General features: G+C 37.5%; 1 long non-coding RNA gene across 1 annotated transcript in view; it reads left to right on the top strand.

Annotated features, from left to right (window-relative positions):
• The window catches only part of LOC134471764 (uncharacterized), a 57,441-nt gene that overhangs the window by 18,246 nt on the left and 15,875 nt on the right, over positions 1–23,320 (top strand). Inside the window, exon 4 of the long non-coding RNA XR_010041370.1 lies at positions 21,393–21,541. This is a non-coding gene — a long non-coding RNA (uncharacterized LOC134471764). The remainder of the gene's footprint in view (positions 1–21,392; positions 21,542–23,320) is intronic.

Here is a 23,320-nt window from a genome sequence, read left to right as displayed (position 1 = left end):
ACACTGCCACCAACAGTAGAGAAGTGTTCTTTTTTTCCACACCCTCATCAGCATTTATTGTTGATTGATTTCTTGATAATAGCCATTCTTTCTAAAGTTAGATGAAATCTCAGTGTTATTTTAATTTATATTTCTCAAATGACCAATAATGTTGAGCATTTTTCATAGATTTACTTGTCATTTGATTTTCTTCATCTGAGATGAGTTATTCATCCCAGATTCCCATTTTTGGATTGGTCTTTGAATTTAGAGGTCTGATTTCTTTCAGTTCTTTATATGTTCTAGAAAGAAGTCTTTTATCTTGGGGACAATCGACTAAAAGTTTTTCCCAGTATGTGGGTTGTCTTCACTCCATTGGTGATTTCTTTTGATGTGCAAAAACTTTTCTATAAGATGAGATCCCAGTTGTTGGTTCTTTGTAGTATTTCCTGTACAGTCTGGGTTTTGTGCATGAATTCTCTGCCTTCCCCTCCATCTTCAAGATATCTACCTATTTTCTCTTCCATTAGATTTAGTGTTTTTGTTTTACTATGCAGATCTTTGATCCATTTGGATCTTAGTTTAGTGAGCACTAATAAACATGGTTTTGGTTTTAGTCATTAGCATGTAGAGAGCCAGTTTTTCCAGCACCACTTACGAAAGGCTACCTCTATCCCACTGAACATGTTTGGTCCCTTTGTCAAAGAAAAGGTGGCTTAATGTGTTTTCAGTTGTACCTGCACCTTCTAAGCTCTTCCACTCATTCTCAGGTGTGGTTTGTTGTTGTTATTTTTGTTTTGTTTTGTTTGTCAATATCAAGCCGATTTTATAGCAGAAGCTTTGTAGTATAATTTCAAATCAGAGATTTTAAATTTAGTTATTAAATCTGGAAGTCTTTTTGGTGAAATTTTTGAGATTTCCTATGTAGAACATCATGTCTTCTGCAAATAATGATTATTTAACTTTTTTCTTTCCTAGCTTTATTCCTTTTTCCCTCTTTCTTGTCTAGTTGCTCTGGCTGACATTTCCAGAATTATATGAAACAGGAGTGGTGATAATGGGCATCCTTTTTTGTTCCTGATTTTTGAGTGAAAGCTTTCAGTTTTTATCCATTTAGTATGATGTTGGCTATTTGTTTAAAACAATATGACTTTTGTCAGATTGAGGTAGAGACCATCTATTCCAATTTTCTGTATTTTTTTATCATGAATGAGTATTAGACTTTGTCAGAAACTTTTTCTGCATCTATTGAGATTATCATGTAATTTTTTTGTCTTTGGCTCTGTTGATATGGTGTATTACATTTATTGATTTGCATATGTTAAAGCATCCCCGCATTCCTGAGATATATAGCACTTAATCATAACATAATCTTCTTGATTTGCTACATTCTGTTTGCTAGTATCTTATGAAGGATTTTTGCATCTATGTTCATGTAGGAGATAGGCTTATAGTTTTCTGTTTTGGTTGGGTCTTTCTCTGGATTCTGTATTGGGGTAACACTTGTCTCCAGGTTGCCAATTCCTCTTAAATGTGACCAAGAAGGGCATCAACTAGGGCCTATAATTAACTAGTTGCAGTTTCTTCACTGCCTGCTCCTTGTTGCCTTAAGTCAACTATGATACAGATATCAACCAACAAAGAGGATTCCTATTTCAGTTCCCTTTTTTAAAATGCAGGTTCAGGTAATGAATATGCCAGTGGCCAGGCTGCTATGCTCATTCCACAGCAGTCTGGGTCCTGGGACTGCTCTGAAACTGTCGGGAGTTGCAGCAATGGAAGTTCCAGCAGAGCTTGCCAGGGCTTCTCAGTTCTCCATGAGGACCAGCATTAGCAGTCCAGGGTCCCTTGATATTTACAGAGCCAGCAAACAATGACACCAGTGGTAGTAATGAGAGTCCCAGTCTCTTGGCTGGTAGCTTTTGGATGGCAGCTCCCCAAAACAGACACAGTTTTGAAGTTTAACCAGTGTAGAAGAAGAGACCCTCAGAATGTTACCAGAGTTAAAAACAATATTGGCATTTGTTCTGAATGTGGATACCTAAAATAGAAACACATCCTTTGCGACTTTTGCTATGAAAAAGTGCACAAGGAAACTGCACAAATCAGATGACAAATAGGAAAAGAAGAAAAGGGCCTTTTAAAGCTCCTCCTCTACCCAGAGAGGTTACAGTCTTGTTCACAAGAGAGACACCAACCCCACATGATCAGAGTCACTGAGCGAGACTGGAAGTGGCCAGGCTGGTTCACTCAAAACTGACAGCAAAGATGTGACAAGGATAACTTCATGGTAAACACTGCTCCTGAGATAGAGGAAAAGTCTTTTGTTTTTCATGTTGTCATGCTTGTTTTATATTTATGCAAATGTCATTCAATACCTGCTTCTGTGATACTGTCTGTTTTTTAAGGAAACAAACATATAATCTCCAGAACAAAAATAAATAAAATTCATACCAAGAAAACATAAATAAAAAGGTAGGGACTTTCCCAGGCTGCTACCAGGCATTTAGGTAATACATACCTAGAGAATGTGAAAGAAAACATGCAAACTTATAAATAATAGTAAGAACCTGATTTTCTCCTCTATGGCCAAAGTTTGACACTCAAGTTTAGACTGGTTCCATGTCACTCTACAGACACACAAGATAATTAACAAGGCTGTACAGTTAAATGTTAAATGACTCCTCCCTCTTGATACAAATTTAAGAAGCATGCACTAAAAAATTATTATCAAATATTATTCTACTCTTTAGGGTACAGGGCAGCAGAGTTAAGGGTTTCTTCTTTTTAATACATGAAGAAATTCAGAGAAATGCTGTTGAAAAGCAACTTGGCACCGTGGTTGACCCCATTACAGAAAGGATTCTAGAAATAACTTTCTGTGTGAATGACTCCCTCCCATATTTTTATTTCGGGGATTCTTTCTTCTCTTACTGTGCCGGTATTGCATTGCTTCTCTTTATGTGGCTTTCTTCCTTGCAGCTGGACATCTCTCATAGCAGCAGCCCCAAATGCCAGGGATATTTTCATAACAAAATTTACTGTGCACAACAAAAGACGTAGCTGGGTGGTAAGGTTTGTTTCTAACATTTTGTCTGTTTAGATGGAAAGATTTATATTTTAAAATGCTATTTACCAATTCATTCCATTAGCATTTATTTATTACTTTGCACTTGAAAAAACATTACAATCACTAAAATAATATGAGCAAATGGCTAGCAACACAAAAATTTACTTCCAAAGAAGGAAAAGTTGTCTTACATGGTTGAATACAGATGGTACTTTTTTCTCTATAATAAGCAGGTTTTATTTGTTAAAAGAAATTTAAGAATTATTCCTTATACTAGAGAATTACTTTACTGAGTGATTAAAAATAAATTTAAAAGCCAGAGATTTAGCTCAGTGGCATAAGCATCTGCCTGACAAGTGTAAGGTCATGATCCCTGGTACCAAAAAGTAAAATAAAATAAAAATTAAAATTAAAAAATTGAAATGATACTAAAATACAAATGGTGGTTATATATGACTTGGTGCAATAAAAACAATCTTTATATTCTTACCACACATTTCTGTTTATTTTATAAATTCCATATGAAAATGTATTTTTACAATCAGAGAAAAAATTTTAAATGAAAAAGTGAATATTTATGATACAGATTAATAAATGCTGCAGTCACATCTTGTGTAATCTACTGTTGAAGCACAATCCATGAAAATGTAAACTCTTTAGTAAGTATTGATCAAACTGCACCGGCTTTGAATGCAAATAGGGTAGCCTAAACATATATGTGAATGTGCTTGACTTTTGGAAGATAAATTATTAAAGTGAATTTCAGTGAGATAACAGTGCATATAGCTCAAAGTAGTTTATTTACCCTGTCACTTAATACATGTCCAACACAGCAGCAGATACTAGTGAGTTTATGTCTTGCAAATGGTATGTGATGCCCTCTGCAGCTTGTCCTCAATAGACCTTTATGAGTCCCAGAAATTAGACATTCTACTTACATTTAGAACAAAGAATTCCAATCCATTCTTCAAACTGTTCTCTTCAAAATTCTGTGATTTTACAAGGAAATGGGCCTCCCAGGGGGATCTAGTGGGCTTCAATTTGTCCCTAGTTATGAGAAGAGAGACATAGGTGCTTGAGATGGAAATGTTCTACAGCTGCACTCATGTATGCTATGCTGAGAGGCCCAGGATCCAGCCCAGACTCCAACAGCAGCGATAGGGCCACAGGCTTCCCATGTACTTGTGAAGCAAGGGGACCACAGAGCAGTGCCCAAAAAGAATTCCGGAGTTACTTATGCTTTTATAATGGACCCAGCAACTCTACTCTGAGAGTTGAAAATAAATCTCTGTAAGTATAAAACAATATAGAAGCTAGTTATTAATAATTACAGCATTATGTATAAAAGCAAGATATGAGAAGCTTGTTGGATAAGTTATTGTATATCCACATAAAAGAATACTAAGAATGGGACCACCCCTTGAACTGAAATAAAATAATATATTTTAAATAAATAAAAATGTACAAGTGTGGGAAGCACAGAGATGACTCTCCCTGACTTGCCTTGAAAACAGGAGCAACTATCTCCATTTTGAATAAACTTGGCCTGTCTTCATGTATTGATATATACTGAGCTGGCTAAGCAATTTTTTGTCCCTTCAGTTAGCTGTAAGCAATGTAAATTGGACTGGCTGAGGAGCTGATGTGTAATCTCTGAAGCAAAGTGACAGGTCAGTGCTACCCCACCAGAAACTCCTCATGTGCATGGCTGAGCTGTGTGGGATGGAGAGCAGTGCTCCACTCTGTTGACTGGGCGTAAGCTCAAGAAAGAGGCTTTGACTTCCCAGGGCAGAAGGGATTGTACGTCAGAACAGAGGCACTGACCCCAGATCATTAGCTCTTATCTCAGTTGTTATGCAGATTGCTCTCTCTGCATTTCTTGCCCCCTGCATATCACAGAGGCAGTCTCAGACTTCCTCCCCAGCCCAGCTCACACAGTCACGGAAGTCGTGCGTTTCCCGCCACTCTGTCACTCATCCCTGATCCACTCTCCTCATGGAGAATTAATAAAACCTGGCATGGGCCCTGGATCATGGCGTTTGTTCTGGTGAACCACCATCTTGGCTGGACTCAGGGCCCCTTGGCTCCCCGTAACTGTTCACACATCTCAGTGTCATAATCTTGCTGTGGGTTGCACTGGAAGTGGTGGAGTAGTATTAACTGATTAGAATTCTCATAACTTCTCCTTGGGATTATAATTATAAACCTTCCTGGACTGCAACAAGGACAGGAAAGGGTTCTTTATATACAAGAATGTGTACAGTATGCTATACTTACTGTAAAAGAGGAAATTTATATATGACACATATTTACCTATTGTTATAAAATAAATACAGAAATGATGGATAATTAACAATATTTATATGTAGGGGTTTGTGGAAAGCAGATGGGGGGAAATGATGAGGAATAAGACTTTGCTGAGTATATTTCTTTATTTTATTTTAGTCTATATTTTGAAACAAGGTCTCTGCACATAGCTCCGGCTGGCCTGAAACTATATAACCCATACTAGCCTCAAACTCATCAAGAACCTCCTGCCTCAGCCTCCCAAGTGCTAGGATTACAGGCATGTGCAATTATACTTGATACAGTATACTTCTTTAGAAGACGTAAGAAAAATTAAAAGGAAAATTAAATCATGAAAAATCAAACTAACAATAACTACAAACAAAAAGTCATACACCAAATATGACTATACAAAAAAATAATTAATTCAAGTCACTTATGCACATATTTTGTTGACTACACACAGTACTAGGGCTATATTCTAAGCATCACAAAATTACAAACACAAAAACACTTAAACTACTTAGTATAAAGAAGCATAAGCTCATTGGTGTAGCAATTGTGAAACTATTTTGTTCAAGTTGTGTGACAGAGGAAATGAGATTTATTTACTGGGTTGTTACAGAAAGCCAGAGTTCTGACTATGGAAAACAGAGATACGAATATGGGATGCAGAACCGAAAGAAAGAACTCTCTGCTACTGAGCTAAAATTGAAATTATTAGGGTACATTCATGAATTTGGAATGGTTTCTTAGCTCTTTCCACTGGAAAAGTGTAGAAGTCGTATCAGCCCAGCAGCAGTGTGCAGACGCGCCACCCTAGGCTTGTTTCCAGATACTACTTCCTGCCAAACCAACAATGGCTCCCTGCAGAAATGCAGATGGCATTCAGAATAAGAAAATGCAGGACCGTGGCACAGACCAAACCCCGGGCAAACCACTACAATCACGCTACTCACCCAGCTGCAGCCTGGCTCCCTCCTTTTCACTACTACCTATCACCCAACACCCAATCTAAAACAAATCCCCCTTTTTTTGCCTGCCCCCACCATCTCCTGACACAGTGAGAGCCTTACAGTGAGGCCGTAGGAATGCTCCTTCTCACTTGCCTTCTGCTCTCCAAGCTGTGTGTCTCTGTAGGGCAGCAGCCTCGAATAATCCAGGTCTTGTTGGACAATGGGTGATGTCCTACCTCCCATGCCTCCCACAAGAGACACGGTTGTGTGTGTATGTGCTGATCGGCACTTTTTGCTGAAGATTGTGCTGGAACACATTCATACAACCCCACAGAATGTTAGTGCAGAATGTTTACTCAGAAACTCTACACCTCGCTGCCACCATTCTCAAAGCTGTTGGTTGTTTCTCTTGTGCTGCATTCTTAAATAATATGACCATATGAAAGAAAAACTTATTCAAACACAGAGGAAGGCAAACTGATGATTGCTTGATCATTTTGAAACAAAAATATTCTTGCCACAATCTGTCTGATCCATGTTTGATATTATTGGAGTGTTAACTATATTTTTCTCACAAAACATATGATTAATAATCAATAGTGGCTGAAGGTACTTCCTGTTATACACATCTACATTTACTTCTATCCTTCCTTACCCTCCCAGTATATATAACCCTGATTTTTAAAAAAATCCTCATCAATGTTGATATTATTAGAACTATAAACGCTAACCAAACATTTTAAATGACTCTTTTAGTCAAATGTTACCCCACTTATTTTTTAAATTTTATTTAAAGAAAGACAAAACAAAACAGAAAATGGGTAGAAATTGTACATACTTTCAAAGAAAAAAAATAAACAGTAATAAATCACTTGTTGATGTTTACATATTGTCCTCTTACAAATAATTGTTCAAGATACAAAAGTGGAACATGTAAGTGGGAATTCAAACAGGGACACTGCAAATAGTTCTGTTTAACTATCTAATAAAAACTTAGTAATATGACTATCAATCCTATACACTTAAACATGTATGCATTTAACCATATCTTCATTTATGTTGAGATTAAATAAACTAAAGCACACCAAATCACTCTGAACAAAGATTAATAGTCTTGCTGGATTTCACTCATGACTCTCCGGAATCAGCACTGGGTACTGTAGTGCCTTTTTTTCCTTCAAAGCATTTGTTCATTTCATCACGTGTCATAAGATCAGTTCTCATAAACTGTTTATATGTTTTATGCAAGTGTGAGTCTTAACATGTATTTCTTTCCTTTCTATATTAGAGGGAGAAACAGAACAAAGCAGGACAGAACAAAACATTCCTAGACACATAAAACTAAAAAGACATATAAAACTGCTATATAAGGAGTTCTACCATGGTCACTGTGTCTCTTGTTATCAATAGAATTGGCTATATCATCAGATAAAGTATAATTGAATATATCAGTACATAAAAGTATTAATAGAAATACAACTTTGTACATAGTTTAAAACTACAAAAACAGGTAGTAATCAAATCAGAATGGGTATCGTGGTGAATCATTGTCACTTTCAGTATAGTTGTCTATACTCTCTGACTTGATACTATCAATCTAACAGTTTTGAATAAAATCTGTCAATAACAAGCAGCAATCAAACAAATCAGATTTAACTAAGACCAGTCATGATACAACAGTATAAATTATACAGGATTCCAGATTAAGTTAATAGGAAATCAAAGATGATTGCAGTGCTATATCCTGATATTTTGGGGATAGCTGTCTGTGCCCCAGATCTAGTGCTTGTACACAAACTGGGATGGAATAAGTTCTATCTAAGCAGAGTGGTGCGAGTAATATGGATTTTAATTCCTGGTACACTATTAGCAATATCTTCTGCTGTCTTTTATTAAGACTATTCCTCCCCTTTAACTCCCCCAGGGTGTACTGAGTATTTTTGGGTCTCCCCAACACCCTAAGTTTTATATTGGAGGGGCAACCTGCTATTTATCTAAGTGTTTCCGAACTTTCCCTGGTTTCCTATCACATAGAGTTCTGTTTTCTCATATTTGATTTTGGTCCATATACCCTTCTTCAGGTATATTTCCTATAAAGATCCTCTCGGTGGATCCTACCACTTGATCCACTCTGCCTGTGATTTTTTTTCCTTAATTTAATGTATGTAGGCCATCTATATTACATATTACATCCAACCTTGTCCGTCTCATTTCTGTTGTGCTCTTTTTCCATCATCAGTGTCTATTTGTCTTCTTCATTTCGCTTTTTACTCCATTGATTGGAGTCTCTCTGCCACTGTTCTTGAAAACCTGGTGCTTTTCTCTCTCTTTAGAATGTCCTGTAATATTCTCTATAGGGTTGGATTGGTGGTTGCAAATTCCCCCAGTTCCTCTTTATCTTGGAAGTATCTTGTTTCTCCATTAATTTCCAGGGACATTTTTGCAGGGTGCATCAATCTGGACTGGAGGTTATTTTCTTTGGCTTGCAATACTTCACTCCACTCTCTTCTTGATTTGATGGTTTGTGCAGAGAAGTCTGCCATAATTCTGATGGGCTTTCCCTTGTAAGTAATCTGATTTTTATCTCTGACAGCTTTTAATATTTGGGTTCTTAAGTTGGATTTCTGGGATCTTGATTATTATATGCCTGGATGTAGTTCTGTTTTGATTATAGGTGGCTGGAGTTCTGTATGCCTCATACATCTGAATACCTTTTCCTTTTCCTATGTTTGGGAAGTTTTCCTTAATTTTTTCCTGTGTATAGCCTTTGTAGTTCTTTTGTTTGTACCCCTGCTTCTTCATTCACATTCTATATTCTTAAGATACAGATCCTGTTGTCATCTTCTAGCTTTTGTATTGTTACTGCTTGCTTCCTTGTTATTTTTAAGAAATTTCTCTTTTCATGATCCCACATGGAAAACCTGTCCTCTGGTTCAGATAATCTATCCTTAGTTTCTTTCAAGCAGTTTTACCAGCTTTCAATGGGGTTTCAAATTTTTTGGTAATCTCTTTGAACCTGCTTAATGTATTCTATGTTTTCTCTATTTTCTTCATCAAACAATTCTCCCCTTTTTTTGTTCTTCACTTTTTCCTTCTGTTTTTTTTTTGAGATGTACTAAGCATTTCTTTTATTATTCTATTTATATCTTGCTTTACTTGGTTAAATACTTCACTTTTGAACTTGTCTATGAGGTTCCAAAGATATTGCTTTATATCTACTGGTGCCATGTCTGATATTGCAAGTTTGCTGTCCTCATTCTCCTTTGCATCTACCTTTCCTGGATCAATGTTCTCAGGACTGGGGACTAGGGACCCTTTCTTGTTGCTTCCTCTTCTCATATTTTTTTGTTCCTTCCATATAGGTGTATGTAGGAGGCCCAGCTTCTTTCTTTGTTGGCTACAGTTTGTCTGAAGTGCTGACTAGGTGTTCCCGCCAACTGTAGTGTACTATGGAGGTACAGACCAGGGCAGCCTATGCTGGACCCACCCCTCTGGGTTAATCAACCTGCTTAGGGCTTCACTGCATTAGGGTGCACTGCCAAGTGTAGGGACTTGATTTGGGCTAGCCTATTAGGTCTCAGTCCGGGGCATGACCCAGGTCAACTACTGCCCACTAATCTTACTTGAGAAGGGAGCAATTGACTGAAATCACTGCAGCCCCTTGTTCTGGCCAGTCTTCCTGGTCTCAGAATGTCATCTGTTGGAGTCTCTTTGTCTATGGAAAGGTTTTTATTCCCATTACTCACTGCAGGTCAATGCAGGGTTCCCCACCAGCTTGGCTCTCAGTTCAGTTCACTTATTCCCTTAGTCCTTAGTGCAAATGTGTCTCCAGTGAGCTGAAACTGGCACGCTTACTGGGTAGCTCATTAAGTTTCTGCTGTGAGGGTTCAAGTGCAGCAGCAGCAGCAAGTTCAAGTGGTAGTACTGAGACCGTAGCTGTTCCAATAGTAGTGCTGGGACTGTATTTTTAATTGGTTTCTCTCAGCTTAGTTTGTTCCTGGGTCAGGAGGGTCTATTGCCCTCTGTTTGGGACTCCCCATGCTGTATTATTTTTGGAATCTAAGTTGACTGTCTCAGGGAGCTTCTGTAGCCTGCTGTTATCTATCTGCCATCTTTTCGAGTCCTCCTCACCCCACTTCTTACAAACATGGAAAATCCAATTCTTCAGGTCATGGTACCACTACGAATAAGTGTGGTCTAGGTGCTCCCTGAAAATACTCCAACCTATTTTTATAGTTGAGTAACAGCTAGAATGGTATTGCCTGCAGATGCCAGGCACTATGAATTGCCTGGAGATGCATACAGTATATTGTAGTATTTCTGTAAAGTCATCTAAGGCAACCTGGGCTTGACTCTAGTCAGTTATACTGCTTATCTTAATTAAATGGACCAAGGGAGAAGGAGCTGAATTTTGAAGTTCTGGTCTTAGGCTTTAAGTACACCTTATGTAGGATGAAGTCCTTCCTTCCTATATTATCAATAAATGAAAGTAAAGAATCCATCACATTTTTATGTGGACCATTGAGATGCCATTTGATGTCTACTTTGGAGACCTCCCACTTTATTAGTAGCATCATATGTTTGATAATAAAAAACACTGAGGCACCTTTTACCTTGATGATCCATACAATAAGACTGGATTAATAATGTAAGATCTCTGGAGAAATGAGAGTAGAATAACTGGGACATTTCCTGAGTATCACAAGACCCTACATTTCGAGGTATACTCACTCACACTACAAGTTTGACAATATCTGGATATGAGAGGGTATTGCCAATTACCAACCTAAGATTTGGAAACATTTTAGAAGACAATGAGACTTTGTAGTGAAACATTACATTTCTTTTTGAACTGTGATGGTTAATCTTGGTTGTCCAACTTGATTGGATTGACAGATGCCAACTAGATTAGTAAATACTTCCTCTGGGTGTGTCCAGGTGGGTCATGGGTCCCTGGTTTCTTCCTCTCTGGCACTATTTCCCTGTTCTGCTTCCTGGCCTGAATATCTTTCCTTCACCATTATTATTTTGTATCACAGTGAGCCAACCATTGACTGAATCCTTTGAAATCAAGAGCAAAAATAATCTTTTCATTCTGTAAACTGATTTATGTCAGGTATTTTGTCTCAGCCTCGGAAAAGTAACTAATACACAAATTCAGTCACTTTTCACTAGCACTTAGTTCTCATAACTCTTTATAAAATTCTACACAAAAAATCCAAAACATCCTTTAATTGTCACCTAGAGTTTTTTTTTTTCCAGTTCTTTTGTGACTGATCATCAGTAACTGTGGTTGTGGAACTGCTGCTTGTCAGTTTAAGCAAACTGCAGTTCCAGAGATATAGAAAATACCAACACCTGGATAATTGTGGCAGTTCCTGCATTGATGGTGGGAGAAACCCGGATTCCTCCTGAGATGAGGCCATTTAGATCTAAAATGAAGTGATCCTTCATGATGGGGAGGCAGATGGATAGTGGGGAAGAGCACTTGCAATGAGACAAATGGTTTAAAAGTTTTGTGGTCTTCCCAATAGAGGTAATAACAGAAGTCATAAGAGGTTATAAAATTTCTGGGGGGAAGTACAGAGGAACAAGAGCTAAGAATACTGACAGTAAAACTAAACCAAAGAAAACACAAACTAAACCTTAAATCTGAAATTTCTAAAGTATGCTTAACAGTTCAAAAGGCAGACGTATGGTGGGCTCAAATTCTCAGAACTGAGAGTTAGTTTATAGTTTCATGGAGTAAAAGTGAAACATCAGGCCTTGTCAGAAATGTCTTTGATTTTGTAGCTAAAAGTAGGAAATAATACTTCACTTCTATAGACAGTGCCAAAAGGTACGTTAAGTAAGATTTGCTGGCTAAATAATGCCAATTTATCCATTCTAAAGTGCCAGAAAAGTAAAAAAGTCCACAAGACACACACACATGCACGCACACACACGCACAGACATGCACACACACACAAATGCATAATGAATTCAAATATGTGAACTGTCTCACCTAATAAATCAAGTTGGAGAAAGGAAATCTTGTCAGAGTACTTGAGACCTGCAGTTACTAAGGATGAAACAGGAGCAGATATGCAGGCATTTTCTTTTTAATTGAACATCTTTATTAACTTGATCTATGCTCTTACTAACTTTAAGCAGGTAAAAGACAGACCTTTAACTTTCATGAGGCTGTAGAAAGATAGCATACAAGTCAGTTTTTCTGTGGAGCGATGTTGTTGATTAGTATTGGGCTGACGAATCCCCGTAATGATCACTTTATATTCAGAAGTAATCAGAGGGGCTCCACACAAGGTGTGATCAGAGTGTGGCACAGTGTTAGGTGATAAGGTCTACTGAAGGGAATCTATAGATAAAATGGCTCTTTGTGTGATATCTGGGTCTGAGCCAGGCAGGGAGAACATTTGAAGAAAGGTACAAGGTGGGGTTCAAGCAGTGATGGAGCCTAAGAGGCTGTTAAGCAGCTAGATTGTAATTATTTATGTTGCTTTGTGTCAGTCTCTCTCTGGATATCTATCCAGATATAGCTATAGATATAGACAGGTAGCTATGCAGATGTAGATGTGTGAAGTGAAAAACTGACTTTTCCACAACTTTGTGAAAGTTAAAGATCTGTCTCACATCTGCTTCAAGCTGATAAGAGCACAGGTCAAGTTAATAAAGATACTCAATTAAAAATATGTAGATATAGTCTGTAGATATAAATAGATGTAATTATTTTCTGATAGATATATAACTATAAATATAAATATGATGTGGAGTGTACAATAAGATCAAAATAGACAAGTAAGATTACAGCAAGCTAACAAGCTCCCACACAGCAAAAGAAACAATCAAGAGTGTATAGTAACATAAAGGGAAAAAATTTTTGCAACCTTATACTTGATAAGCAGTTCAAATTCAAAATATATAAAAGCTCATATAATAGCAAAAAAAAAATTCCAGTTAAGCAATGTGCAAAGGACTTGAACAGAGATTTCTTCAAAGAAGGTATACACATGGCCAACAGAAATAGATACTCAACAGCACTAAAGGAGATGTGAGTAAAACCACAGTACCACTCTACACCTGCCAGGGTGGTCATTATCAAAAAATAGGAAGAACTGGAAAGAGCAGGAAAAATTGAACACAGGTGCATAGTCAGAGGAATCTAAATGCTGCTTCTACTGTGGAAAACAGTATGACATTCCCTCAAAAACTAAAATAGAACTGTCATATGATCTAGCAATTCCACATCTGGGTATTTATCCAAAATATTTGAAATCACTGAGATAGTAGTAGGGTATCATAGTTAAAGGTGGTACGCAGAACAATTAGAATCAGGACATGGAGTTTACAATATTTTTATGATGGCCACCCAGAGTTAACACCAGAAAATGCAGGAAATCTATCCACAACACTAAAGTCATGGAATATTTAGCCAAGGGCCTGAATCCCACAGCAGTGTCCCACATGAGTACAGATAAAAACCCAGAGCTCATGACAATGTCTCCCACGAGTCCAACTGGAGGTCCAGAGCCCACAAGAAGGACTCACATCAGTCTCTTTTATGGATCCACGCTGGGAAGGCCAAAGGTCAGAAAGACAGAAAGTCTATGCCAGCGGGGTGAAGGAGCTGTGCTGGTGGGATGAGGGTTCTACGCTGGAGCCGAGAAGTCACACTCATAACAAAGACCAGGAATGTCCTGAAAGGCACCACAGCCATCCTCAGCGACACAGAGGCCCTGAGCTCCGAAGACAACAAGCACAGTCGAGTACATGCCAGGAAGCCAGCATAATGAGTTCATCCTGGAGACCAAGAGGCACACGTCTTCCCCTCTAGAGCCAATGCTGAATGTGAGGACCAAAGCTTCTCCAGGAAAACTCAAACAGCAACCCATAGGAGAACCCACAATGCCTCAACACACCTCAACGCAATAGCTTCTCCTTCTCCATGTCTCTACTTACGCTGGCAACGTTCCTCAGGTGGAATATCTACGCTTAGCACCATGCTGATGTAATCCAGCTGATATATTTCTACACTTTTGTGCATACTAAAGTATGTATGTCTTGACCACCAGTTTTTAATCCATAACATAGAGATAGTGAAAGACAGTTGTATTCCTGTGTTGTCTGCAGTGTTACTCATAATAGCTGAGCTGTAGAAACACCTTAAATGTTCATCTACAGACAAATGGATAAGGAAAATGTGGTATATGCGTACAGATTATTCAGTCTTTAAAAAGAAGGATGTTGCCATAGATGGCAACATGGTAAATCTGAAGAGCATTATGTCAAGCTAAATAAGCCAGTGACAGTAGGACTGATACTAGTTGATTCACTTACTTTACATGAAGCATGTAAAGTAGTCAAATCCAAATACTAAAGGTCTTTATTTCTTTTTTGCCCTATTAATCAAGTAGTTCCTTCTTTTTCCATTGACTGGTCATGTCACATTAGTTATACATCAGTCTCCACAACTATTTTTTTGCTTTACTTTACACCAATATCAGACACATTATTTACTATAATTTTATATAGTATGTTTTGATTCCTTCACAAAATTCCCCTTCAAAAACCATCTAGGCTATTTCAAGATATTTACTTGCCAACATTATTCAGAAAAATTGTATTGAATTTTAAAGAACTATTCCATTCCTATGATATATTTCTACTCTTTTGTGCATACTAAAGTATGTCTTAATGTATGGAGGAGGTGCAGTAGAGCACTTGCTTCACATGGGTGAGGGTCTGAATTTGATCCTCAGCACTAGAGAGGGAGGGAGGGAGAGAGAGACAGAAAGAGAAAGAGAGAGGCAGACCAGAGACAGAGAGAGAAATAAAGAAAAATTAGAGAGAGAGAAACGGGGGGGGGGGAGAGACAGAGACAGAGATACACAGAGATCTTAATACACTGTTAAGATTTTCCCAATAAAGTTTACTCATGCTTTTAGTTAGATTTATTATTTAATGCATTACAGTCCATTGACAGTGATGTTTCCTCTTTAAATATATTTCAATTGCTTATAGTGTAAAGAATGCAACTGACTATGAATCCAGTTACCTTACTAAACATTTAATTTTCCCTATTTAGAATACTGTTGCTCTAAGTTTTATATAGATATTCCTTAAAAGTTATGGACTCCTTTAATTTTATCATTATCTGTAATAGAATGCAATCAAATACATTTCTTCATCTGCTGAGATAGACGCGTGTGTGCTGTTTTTGACTCACACTTACTCAGGATTTTCTACTCTTTGTGAATGAACTGGACATTCCTTCCCATGCCCGTGCTGCCTGTGCATACCCTTAGTCTAACAATCACACAGGCCTCAAAGAGTTAATTTTTCCTCTGATTTCCTCCGAGAAAATCAGCTCTTCAAATGTTTTTAGAGCTACCCTATAAAACCAGGTGTCTTCTATTTTCATCATAGGAGAATTGTAATCACCTTTTCAATTTCTTCATTAGCTGCAGGACTATTAGAGTTTATTACTTTTGAGGCCACTTTTAGTAAATTGTATTTTCTAAGAATATATCCATTTCACTTATGGTTTCATACTTGTTATTATAGATTTTGATAGTATCACAGTAGTGTCTCTTTATTATCTGTTATGTCTGATACATCTTCCTATATCCCCTTATATAATTTGAGTCTTGCTTTTTCAGGTGGTTGTTTTTAGCAGAAATTTATCTACTCTTTTTTATTCAACGAATTAATCCTCTTTTGTGACTTTCTGTATTCTATTTTTGGTTCTCTTTTACTGACTTCAGTTGTGTTTTTGTTAGCGGTCTTCAACTTAATTTAGCTTTCAAACGTCTTAAAATAGACATTTTCCTCGTTAATATTGAGGTTTTTTTCTCACATTTCTCTGGAAGATAAGGTGAGAGAACTTTCACTTCTGCTGCGTCCCACACATCTTTTAAGTATCCACTGTTCATCACCATTCAGTAAATTTCCACTGTGGTTTCTGTTTCAATCTCTGGGCTACTTAGAAGTGGGTATTTCAATTTCAAAATATGTGAAGATGGTTATACTTATCTTTTGTTATTAATCTTTAACTCAATTATATGATAAGAAGAGTTCTTGGTCAATTGTGACTGTTTTATGTGAGCTGAGGAAAAGCATATTTCTAAGTTTTAGTAATAAAGCTCTGCAGTGCTCCATTCGATCAAGGTTATCAGTTGTGTTGCTCAAGTTTTCCATATTCTTTTTGAGTTTTTCTCTGTTTGACCTAGCACTTATTAAGGGCGTGCTTTACAGCCTGCTCCTGTGATGGCAGATTTGTCAATTATTTCTGGTAGTTCATCTGCAGCTTCATCCATTTTGAAGGTATTTTATTAGATGTACGCATGTTTTAGATTGCCATGTCTTGACAAGTTGGATCTTTTCTCATTACTGTGGCCTTTTTCATATGTTTTTATCTCTACAGTTTTATTCTATGTTAATATCAGTTGAAAATAACATCAATTTATCTTGATTACATTTGCTTTTGCATCTCTGTATTTCAACCTTCTCAACAACATATATTTAGCCAGGCCTGGTGGTGCATGCCTATAGTCCCAACACGCAGGAGGCTGAGGCAGGAAGATCACTATGAATTCAAACTCACAGCCTGGCTCACCATTTACATCTCCTTATAATAATATTTTGATAGTTTTCAACTTTATTTTAACTTGTCCCATGTTTTGTTTTCTTTTCTGCCTTTTACACTAAAAAATAAGTGGTCCCTGCCTTCCCTAACTAATAGCAATACAGCATTGTTTTACATCCTTTGTTCCCTCCTAGATAAAGCTCATCGTGTTGATATAATATGTACAGTTAATTTTCATCCAGTGTTTCATTGAATTAGAATATACACACAATGACATGCACAAATGAGTCTTTTCACATAAACATAAACCTGTTCCCATAACTGAGATCAAAATACAGGGTATTACTGATCAGCCGTGAGGACTGTGGTTGCTTTGCATTTGTGACAGAAATTACTCCATCGATGAGTTGTCATTTGTGAGTTAAGCTTAATTGTCAACTTGACTGGATTAAGATGCTTACAGAGAGGTGAAGGGATCATGGGGGGCTGTGCAATACCCTATTCACTTACCTGCAAAGCTGAGTGTGTTGCTGGGAGGAAGAGCAAGCTGGAGGAGACAGTGAGACACCCTGGAAATAGTGCATCTCGCCCCGTGCATTGCTTTCCAGGTGTCACAAGGCGAGCAGGGAGCTGTACCCTCCACAGCCTCCTGCTGTGATGTGTCTGCCTTTGTGGCTGGCGACTGTGGACTCAAATCTTTACAAGCATGAGCCAAACTATATTTCTTCAAATTGTGGGTGTCAGGCAATTTGTCCTAGCAACATTATTATGACTTCTAGCACCACTGTTTACTTTGGACTACTATTGAACTTACAGAAGTGGAATCACCATTTTTTCCCCAAGAGATTACAATAAATCAAAACAATAAAAAATAAAACAAAACAGTAGAACCCATATAGAATTTCTAAACAAGCTGATAGGAAATTAACAATACTTATCATATTGTACATTGTTATCTTAAAAATGGTTGCTCAGATTGCAAGATATAGGTATGCAAAATAGATCAAGCAATACAAGCAATCACAATTTCTTTCCCTGAACTAACAGGATCAATAATACACTTATCTTAACTATCTTATGTGTATGTGTACATATATATATATTTTTCCCCTCTTTTACCCCATCCCAATTGTTCTTTCCTTTTGAGCAGTTTCATTCCCTTTCACAATGTCTATGCTACCTCTTTGGATCTTATTTAATCTTTAAATTCCTTACATGAGAGACAATACTATGTTCACACGTGAGTCTGATTTATTTCATTTATAAGTGTGGTCCCTAGTTGCGTTCATTTACCTATAAAAACCTCAAGTTTATCCTTCTTTATGATACAAGGGTAATACTTGTTTCCAGGAATGAGTTAGAGAGACTTGCTTCCCTTTCAATTTCTTTGAAAAGTTTGAGGAGTGTTGGCATTAATTAAGTCTTCCCTAAATTTCTTGAGGAATTCAGCTATAAATCCATCAGGACCTGGGCTTTTCATTGTTGGTAAGTTTTAAATTACATTTTCAATTTTATTAACTGAAATTGGGTTATTCAGCAGTTTTATATCTTCTTGACCCAGCTTTGATAATTCATATGTTTCTAGGAATCTCGTGTTATTGAACCTATAAAGGTTTTCAAAGTAAGTACTGATGATCTGTATTTCCCCAGAATCTGTAGTGATTTCACCATTTTCATTCTTTGCTGTACAAATTTGAGTTTTTTTCTTCCCCTCTTTTTTTTAATAAGGTTGGCTAGGAGCTTATCAATTTTATTTATTTTTTTCAAAAAACCAACTCTTCAATTTGTTAATTCTTTCTACTGCTTTCTTACTCTCAATTGTGTTAATGTCTCCTCTGGTCTTTGTAATTTCCTCCTTCTTTGGGCTTTGGGCTTCACTTGCTCCCCTTGTTCTAGATTTTTGAGATGTGACATCGGGTTGTTTATTTGTGTTATATTTTCCTGAGTGAGAATTCAATGCAATTTCCCTCTGAGGACTGCTTTCATTGTGTGCCTTATGTTCTGGTAAGTTGTATTTGCATTTTAGTTTGCATGTAGCTATTGTTTGATTTCTTCTTTAATTTCCTCTGTGACAGAATCACCATTTTTTGTGCATAATCATGTTTTGAATTTAATGTTTGTGCTACTTGTCTACAATGTTTTACTTACCAATAACTGGAGTTTACTATTAAGCAATACAACATTTCATTGCTTAAATATACTCCATTGTTTCCATTCTTCTAATGATGGGCATTTGGATTGGTTCCAGTTTAGTGTTATGCTATTATTCTATTTAGTGTATACCTACTTCTTAGCGAATGACTGAATCGTGTTCATTATCAGAATGCATTTGCTGTTATTTGTTTTATCTATTGTATTTTTTCTTTCAACTTTAATATCTGTTGCACATAATATTTTCTCCTGTCTTCTTATGTTTTCTTGTTTAGAGTTCATTATTTTACATTTGTGTGTGTGTGTGTGTGTGTGTGTGTGTGTGTGTGTGTGTTTGAGACAGGGTCTTGCTACATGGTTCAGGCTGATCTTGGGCTCACTTTGTAGCCCAGGCTGGTCTTGAACTTGCAACAATCCTGCTTTAGTCTCCTCGGTGGTGCTGGGATTACAGGAGTATGCCACCACTCCCAGCCATTTTTTTTTTTTAATTTCTTCCCTTGTTTCTTTTCACGACTTTGACTAATTTTTGAGTTCCAGATTTATCTATTTCAGTATTTTTTGAAAACATGGTTTTTGTGTGTTACTTTCTTTTTGAAATGGATGCATTTCTCAAACATCTTGTGAGGTCTGTGTCTTCTGTGAGCCTCAGGAAAATACTCTTGGCATATTCGTAGATGCCCCAGACAGACCAAGTAGTAGGAAGTGTTGGTGAATCAGCCCACAGTAGAGCATCCTACACACCAGTCACTCCTTACTTAGTGCGAAAACACTGCCACTGTCTGTGCTGTCAGATCCTTCCCCTTAGTCCCTCAGTGAGAAGCATTATTAGCAAGAGACACTTGGAGGCTGCAGAGCCTAGACCTGGGATGGCAAGGCACAGAAGCACCTAACAGAGACCAGTGAGACTATCTCCTGTCAGCTCCTCCCAAGCACAAGATTCTGTTGGCTGCCTAGAGTTGGCTCGTGAGCATAGCTAGACCAGGCCAAAATGTTCAGAGGCAATGGCTGAGAGAAGAGATCCCTAAGATCTTCTGTCTTCTTTCAGATGCCCTTGCTGGGTTGTCTCCTGGTCCAAAACAAAGATAGAGCAACACCCAAAATACACAGTGCTCCCCACAGCTCCCTGTGACCAGTTGGGGTCTCACCATTCTCTTCCCAGCTGTGGAAAATTAAAGTCAGACAGACAGAAGCAGATTGAGGTGCTCCAAAATAGCAGGCTGAGTGGACACAATGGAAATCTTTAGTTGCATCTATCTCCAGATAAGATTTTGACCCGTGAAAGATGCAGGTCATTTTTATAACATACTGAAACCTGCTCCAAACCAGGCCAAAAATTTTCTGTATCCTATACTTTACAAGCTAAGAGGTATAGTTTTCATTACATGGAGCATTCTAATCCTATGCATAACCACCAGAGTGGTTTTTGCCCCTTAACCCTTTCTTTCTCAAGAATTTCTTTGTTTTTATCTTTTTTTCTCCCTCCCTTTCTAAAAACTGCTTTATGCTCTTCCATTCCCTGAATTCCTTTCTAAAAAGACACTTTGATATCTTGCCTAAATCTATCTAAATCCTTGACATACACTTAATATAATGATGTCCACACACACTTGTAGCTTTATGGCTTGTAAACTTGTAGGACCCTGGAGGACGTGTTTAGTCTGCCTGAAATTTGTGTTTCCCAGCCATAACTCTGATCAGATCAAATCAAATAAACTCTTCATTTCTTAATCAATTTGTGCATCAGTTTCTTTTAAGGGTCAGCACATCCTAGAAGTGAATTTTAAAAGACAGATCAGAAGTCCTAGTAGTGCAACATCCTGGTTGATACCAGCTCCAGACCCTGGGCCATTTCAAAGCTTTAAATCATACACAACTGATGCCGTGCTTGTTGAATATACCAGTTGTGAATTAGACTACATTTAGGGTTTCGCCATTGCTGTCTAAACTCAAACTGACCACGTAGGAGATGTGCTATTGTCCTTCTTCCCATGCAGCTGTGTTTTCAGCTATTGTTAAGAAATAAGCATGAAATATTTAATGTGATATAAAACAGACATCACTCTCTCATGCAGAGGCACCAAGAGAACAAGATTTACCACCCGCTTTTATTGTTGAGTGTAAGGAGATAATGTAAAGGAGTTTCCTTTTGGCATTGGCACTGTCCTCTGTCTTTCTGTGCAAAAAACCCAGAGTTCTATTTAATTTATTCAAATTCAGCTTCTCTGGAAGTTTTGCTGTGAAGTATGAACTAACAAGTGGTAGCTAGAAGCAACCTGACAGATTATCTGTGGCTTACACATCTTGGGTGAGGCAAACTGGCTTCCTTATTTTACCCTGCTGAAATGATTATTTATACAATTTTCAGAATTCATCGATTAATTTCCAAAAAGTAGATTCCATATTCTTACCTCCAAAAAGAGTGTTCCAATGATGAGTCCCGGAATGCAGTGGATCCTGAAACTTAGACTGACATCTTTGCTTCTTGGTAACTCTGGTTGCATTTTCAAATCACAGGTAAAACATTATTTTCTTTCTCTTTCTACAGAATTAAAAAAAAATCCTAAAAATACAGTGTTTTTAACCAGAACTTTTTGCTTTCCTTTTCTTTAAGTCATGATAGAAAAATTATTCTAAGTCTATAAAAGAAACATTTATGGTTCTTCATGTTTTGATGAATTCAGTCTAACATTTGAGCTTAACTTATAATGAAGTCTATAGCTTTTAAAAATAAGGCATTTTAATATTCATTCAAATAAATAAAAATTATGTATCTTCTTTATTCAGGCCTTTTTGAGAACCAGGAAGTTCTCAACTCAGAGGTTAAGTCTGTTTGGAGGTGGTGGAAAAATGACTGTTTGCACCGTAAGGCGAGTGCAAAAGGACTCAGTGTATAAAGTGTTTTAAAAATAACTGAAACATTTGCAGAAACTCAGACAATACAGAATTTCCTCTCATTGGGGAATCCGACAGAGCTTCAGGGAAAGGTGGTATTTCCTCTTGGCCTTCTGCAGTAGGCGGGAATGGAAATGTGAGGTGGGTGGGACACTGGGGACAGGAAGCAGAATTAAATCTGAGAGGTCGAAGAAAAGGCCTGAGTAAGCAGGTCCGAGCATCTGAAGAGGGGACCCGTCGGGGCGAAAGGGAAGTGAGACTCACTTCTAAGTACACATTCTCAGACATCCTTTGTGTTAAACAGAAGTGCAAAGTTTGGAGAAGTCTCAAAAGCTCACAGAAGAACTGAGTCCCCATCTAACAGATCTGCTTGATTGCGTAATTGTCTGCATTGCAGTGAAACACACCGTCCAGGAAAACTGCTGTCCAAACCCAAAGCATGTGAGCACTGTGTGTGTGGAGGTGCTGGTCGTGGGACGGACTGCTCCTAGGCCTTCCCTGGCTCCATGAGCTTCGTGCTTCCTAAGCTTTGGCTGCACGTCTTCCTAAATCATTTATATTGCTTCAGCTCAGTCCTGTACCTCTAGAAACTGGTAAAGTAATACTGACAGATGTCAGAAAAAAGTTGTTTAAGAACAAAGTTGAAAACTGTTTCAGAGGACAATATGTAATTAGCAACTAGTCATTTCTTACTGTTTTTTTTTTCTTGAAACCATATATTATTTCTACCCTTTTTATTTTTTAAATAAAAAAAGAACAAAGCTGAATGCTTCATAAAGAATTGTAACAAAGAGTTATTTACAAATCACTGTTGCATCTTCTGTGCAGAATTAACTACCTGGAAAATTTATACAGACCTGGAAAATTCTTATAGAAAATACTACAAAGAAAAATCTGAAAGAAGTTACTTTGGATTGTTTAATAAATGCATTAGTTTTCACTCCACTTCCAAAAACTGAAACTGGAAATTATCTAAATGCATTAATGACGTGTGATTTGTGGCCAGAAAAAATAATTAACACCAATAAATAAGTTACATTCAAACAGCCCTCAGCCTTTAATCAAAAGGAATATGAACACAAATTTACAAATTTGAAACAAAACAGCAAATATGAGTTTTAAATTTTTTTAACAAGTTTTTTCAATAAATCAAGAAATGTTAAGTTACCGTCTGTGGGCACACTCGAGCATGCGCACTCCGCTGTCTTCGTAGTCTAATTCCTTCAAGGTCAGCCACACTGCTGACAGCACTGCTGATTTCATGGGGACAAACTTCACACAGGTACTGGAGAAAAGTGATCTTCACACTGAGGAGTCGTCCTTCATTCTCTAGGTACAACTAGAACTAAGCACAATGGAAATGCCAATTGGAGAAATGCAATAAGCACTAATCTTTCTTAT

This window comes from Cavia porcellus, unplaced genomic scaffold (assembly GCF_034190915.1).
Source record: "Cavia porcellus strain 051 isolate PalLab524CR breed Dunkin Hartley unplaced genomic scaffold, mCavPor4.1 scaffold_20, whole genome shotgun sequence".
Classification (NCBI taxonomy): Eukaryota; Metazoa; Chordata; class Mammalia; order Rodentia; family Caviidae; genus Cavia; species Cavia porcellus.
The sequence above is the reverse complement of the archived record's forward strand: the minus strand, read 5'-3'. Positions and strand labels throughout refer to the sequence as shown.